At 45.6% G+C, this 5,432-nt stretch overlaps 1 long non-coding RNA gene across 1 annotated transcript; it reads right to left on the minus strand.

Annotated features, from left to right (window-relative positions):
* Window positions 1-3,328: 3,328 nt before the first annotated feature.
* On the minus strand, window positions 3,329-5,137 carry LOC135387524 (uncharacterized). Its single transcript, XR_010421173.1, has 4 exons — window positions 5,048-5,137; window positions 4,576-4,767; window positions 4,305-4,415; window positions 3,329-4,037 (listed from the first exon to the last, which is right to left on the minus strand). It is a non-coding gene; the product is annotated as an uncharacterized LOC135387524 (long non-coding RNA).
* Window positions 5,138-5,432: the final 295 nt, after the last annotated feature.

Consider the following 5,432-nt stretch of genomic DNA (forward strand, 5'->3'; position numbering starts at 1 on the left):
CTCGAAGCCTAAGATGGATACTCAAAAAGTGAATGCACGAAGTATGCTGGAACGAAAGACACAGAAACCGCAGCGCTCCTCACGTGCATTTGTTTTCAGCCAGTAGGTCTCTTAGTGCGCGTGTACGAGAGAGCCATATTTTGAAAGATGCAAACGGGGTGCGAGAAATGTAAGGCACAGTTTAAACCGTGTTCAGACGAAGAATTAAAAACCAAATTTTATGTATATCGCACGACGTGCCTGACAGGGGCACTCAGCACGCGACGTGGAAACATAAGGCTTGAAAGAATAAGAAATCAAGTAAGGCTTGAAAGAAAAAGAGACGTGGTATACAAATAAAGAAGCAACGACTACATAAACAAACACAAGAAAGGAAATGAGGGGGAACCTATGTCTCGAAAAAAACAAAAAAAGAAAAAAACACTTTCTGCTATAGGGGGTTTCTTGTTGTTTTTGTTTTTTCTTTTTCTCTGGCTACAGTATTTTCCCGCCATAATCCTCCTCACATATTTACAGATCCCCTGGAGGAAATAGGGCGTCTTGAAGTCAACACGTAAAAAATGTAAGGGGCGTTGATTGGTTTCCAAGGAAACGGAGGCATATCTCTTGATACAATTTAAGTTGACCCTGCCGTCTAATCCAGTATGAGCGAAATAGCATGTATAGATCCACATCCATCTAGAAGGAGGAGGAAAGACTAAAAAAAAGATGTCGAAGGCACAGCGCTGAAATGCTAGTGTGGCTTAGGGAGGAATAGCTGATCCCCCTCTGTTTGACCCCTATAGTACTTGACGGGTACACCAAGGCCGGTGCAACTGTGAAGGCGTCTGTTATGAACATAACAGGAGTAGGCAAGCTAGCTGGTGTTGAATCGATGTTAACATTGCCTTGAGGTTGAGGGAAAACACAGGACGAGAAGAACACACCAAAGACTCTCTATCATGTGTTGTTCTCGTCCCGTGTTTTCAATCAAACTCAAGGCAATGTTAACATCACTTCTGTTTTCGTTTCGTTTGCTACAGCGATCGTCTCACGCGTTTGTGAGATGTGTTATGTTCAATATTGATTTTCAACGGGTATTAGGACAGATGACACGCAAGGGGATCTGCTGTGATTCTGTTTCTTTAAAAAAAATCTGATCTATAAAAGTCTTCTCGGGGCATAATCGTAAACAGACAAACAAATCAAGAGAAATAGTCTTTTGCATCTTCGTTTCTAAAAGGAGGCTTTTGAAATTTGTGGAGACGTCAAAGGATGATATAAAACTGCTCTTAAAGCGTCGTTTGCTTCCATGTGGTTGGAAAGTATATCATAATTTCAGGTTGTGACATATCTTCTTAAAAGCATTCTGCGTTGAGTATGACAGCAACTGAGCGAGCGTATCAATCAATGATGCTGTCTGGGGGCACGCGGGTAGGTTTATTCCACCCCCTGATGGGCTACCTCCGTTATTAATTCACCAGTAAAGCATGATTGACCGCACAGCATCGATCTTTTCACGACACTGCATAACTCTGTGACAGCAGTTGTTTGTTTTTCCCCTGGTGAATTGCCGAGGCAACTACTAACTAACCACTGCACCGAGTCTATTAGACCCTCTATATCGATCGAAATATAAGCAGCATACAAAATAAATGTCATAGATATTATATTAATGTACCTCGTGTGAAAGTTATTAGAAAATCAGAACCATATAGCGTTTTCTAACGCTTGTGACTGAAAAAACAGAAAAACAAAGAAATTAAAGAGAAATGATCTGATGAAATGTGGCCAGCTATGACAGTGCTCTTCCAATCCTTATTAGCCACGCCAACAACGCTCTGTTAATGGGAAAACCACCTCTCCATCTTAGACTTCCGTGTGGAGTGGGAGAGGAGAATCATCAGCCAGATATGCGTAAAAGTCTTTTCAAACACAGGTAACTTCCAGCCTATGCATTAGTGCTACTCTGATTGGATTTTCGAAAGTGACAAGTAATTTTTGCGTTCTGTAGCACTTAGTATTACTGTAAGCCAGGGTAACACCCGATAATTCAGCTCAGGGTCTTAAAAGCTTTTTAGCTTTCTAAACTGGTAGTGAGAGAGCTTTTAAAGCCTACGGATCGCAGAATGGCGACATCATGTGTCGAGCGCACCACTCGTCGTGGAAACTCGTAGTCCAATGTTTCGGTTGAGGTTGAGAATCATCAGACCGCTAAGAAATGTCGTCGTCAACGTGAAATTATAGTAGACTTCCGGATTTTCGGATTAATTCGAAACAACAACAAAAAAGAAAAAAAAGAAAGGAAACATTCGCCGGTAAAATTTTAGGTTCATCGAATTTAACCGAAAAACAGCCGAGACTTCCCGACGAAAAGCCACATTCTGGTGTCTACTCGATAGGATTCGTGTGTTTTTGTATCGCAATAACCTAGCATCGTGGATAGCTGGCCCACGTTAATACGGCTCGTGTCAAACATAACTTGAACACCGCTTCAGTCTTCGAAGCGGGAAGAGGGGACCACCCTGGCAGAAAACAATGCCTTCGTAACGAGGGCCACTGTAAATAGATGACCAAGACACCCTCCGCCATTATTGCTACTAAGCACCCACCAGGGTCCGCAGGCGTGAATGGCGTTCAATTTAACTCTGATGGCATGCTGTACAAAGTGCATATATCAAAAATTCAGAAAAGGGGCTTACCCACGTGCCTGCGCTGTATGCAGAAGGCTCAGAAAAATCTGCGATTCTTCGCTAGAATTCAGTGGAACACACTTTCGGGCCTTTGCCATCACAATGCACTGAAAGAAAGACTGATACCGAATACTTTTAGAACAGGTTTATTTATTTGCCCTCAAGTCATATGGAATGACGAAGGGAAGTGGAAATGACAATGAAGCAAATGAAAAGCTACATATGCAAAGTTACACATCAAATACGTCATGGAGTAAATTATGGAACATTGTTGAGTCCCGGACCACTGTGATGGTTGAAAGTCCTTCCTTTTTTAGCAGTTAATTACTACTACTGGCTGATGGTCGCAGGTAAGCCATTCCAGTCACTAGCTCTCTTGGGAACGAATAAGTTGTGGATGTGATTATTTCGGCTAAAAGGAATGTAGTCTTTCAGGATGATCCAAGTACCTAAGAATACCTGGGGATAGCGTCATCATAATAGATTTTAGGTTCATGGAGTCCTTGCCGGTGCTATTGAACTCTTATATGGAGTCCTTGCCGGTGCTATTGAACTCTTATAGTTCCAACGCGGTCACTTTCTCGCTTAGATTTCTCAGAAGAAACGATATCCGAAAAGTATTGTGCGAATTTTCCAAGGAATAAACCTGGAACTCCCGTTCATAAAACACTTTAATTGAACTCTGTCGTCAACATTCATTAACTTCCTGTCTGGAAACGAAGACAAATAAAACCGTGCTAGGCACGTTCAGATGACAGTCGGACGATCGTGAAATAGCGTGTCATAAACTACCCGGTATCAGAAGGAAGATGCAGGGGGTGCATACTTTCCGCCCCGAGCAGGTTGAGAAGTACGTTCGCCCACATTAACGTTAGTGTCGTTCCTTGTGGAGAGAACGTTCTCTGAATTCAGTCGTCCTGCAGGGACTTACGTAGAGTACAGGTACACACAGGTAGATAAAACATCCAGGGACGTACGCCGTTGCTCTGAAGCATGCTCAGTCTGGCTGTTTTCGAAATATATTCTCCCACACTCGTGACTATGCCCGTCCGTTCCGCTACCGGAGAAGACAAATGTAACAAAGTTTATTTTCTGCAAAACCGGAAGAAAAGAACATCCCCCCCCCCCCCCCCAAATGCAGTCCGCTTGAATGGTTTTTCCGCAGCAACGCCACCTCCTTGCGAATAGCAAAACAGTCTCTGGCCATATAAGATGCGGGTTTGTTCGCAAGTCCAGGCACTCTATCCATCCATTGTGACGGCGCTAGACGATCTTCCATGCCTCCTCTGTGGGTTATCTTGTCAGAAAAGGCCTCGGGGTGCGTGCCCGGTGTCTCTCCAGCTGCGTCATGTTCCTGCAAAAGAACTGTACCACCGTAATTGCTTGCATTCGTTACATGGTTTATTCAGGTCTCGCAGATTAAAGTCCTGCCGTATAAGCGACTGCCGGGGGGACTGCCCTTATGCGAACGCGTATCGGTGGGCGACATCTGGTTAGGTGGCTGCGCTAGATCGGCAGAATTGGTAACGAATTATCTAAAAATTTGTCCTACCTAAAATGCGCTGCAAGGCTTTGACGCTACCGGAAACACCTTGAGCTTACCATCACCGATGGTAGCTGTTAATCACGTACCAGAGACAGCTGATCCTAAGCCATGTCATTTGCGCGGCTTGGTTGTTAATCCCCGCCTGCATCATTCTTGCAAGGACGTTTGACAGGTGGTTCAAGTGGTCCTGGAAATTTCTGGAAAACACTACGACATCAGTGTACACCACTGCGCAATGATATGTCGCGTCTCTCAAAGCATTGTGCAACCAACGGGCATAGCCCCGTCATGCGTGACAGGAGCTCTACCGTTACCGTGGGGGCCAGACTAGTACTGCAGTTGACAGAGTAGACATACGTTGAGGCGAAGACGCTGTGGGAGACTTTGTATCCTTGAGCAGTCGTTCTAGTCCTGCGGGCACCGGGCGTCTCGTCCTGGCAGAGAGAGACCGCTGGTCTGCAAGGCCCTGGATCTTGCTGCGGAGGTTACACCCGCTTGGCGACGTACGGTGCATCCATGTCCGAGAACGCGAGCACAAAGCTGAAGCTACTGAAAGAAAAAACAAAACAAAAGAATGAACAGACGCAAACAAAAGGGGGCACCGCTATCAACACGCGAGCAAAAGAGCGGAATTAACACGAAGGAACAAACTAAGAAAAACCACCAAAGCAGCCAGGAACAAAGCTGTGCTGCGTATCCCCCACCAGCCGGACGGCAGACGAGCGACGGGCCCCACGTTAGGCACCAGTTGCACTTTGGGGCTATACCCGTCCTTCCCACCACTGGAGAAGACAAAGCAAGGCAAACGCAACAAGTTCATTCAACTTACAATCATGAACCCAGCTCTCCGTCGTCCTTTCTTGGGCCGCAAAACAAGAGGAAAGAACCCTTTACCTCAGATGCAGTCCGCTTAAATGCTTTTTCCGCAGCAACGCCCCCTGCTCCCAAACATCAAAACAGCCGCTGACTTTATCAGCTGCGCCCGCTTATCAAGCGCGGCTTCGTTCATGAAACCAAATGCGTTCTATCCATCCATTGCGATAGACGTCGATGCGAGTCACGTTTTGACAATAGTACGTTCGAAGGCTGCTCGGCCCGGAGTCTAACCAGAGAGGTTATGGAGGAGGCGCACGTCATCCTCAAGGTAAGTCGTTCCTCACAGCGGTAGCCAGCCGTCGGCAGTTTTGACCAAAAGTGGTAGGAAAAAAAAAATA

This window comes from Ornithodoros turicata, chromosome 3 (assembly GCF_037126465.1).
Source record: "Ornithodoros turicata isolate Travis chromosome 3, ASM3712646v1, whole genome shotgun sequence".
NCBI lineage: Eukaryota > Metazoa > Arthropoda > Arachnida > Ixodida > Argasidae > Ornithodoros > Ornithodoros turicata.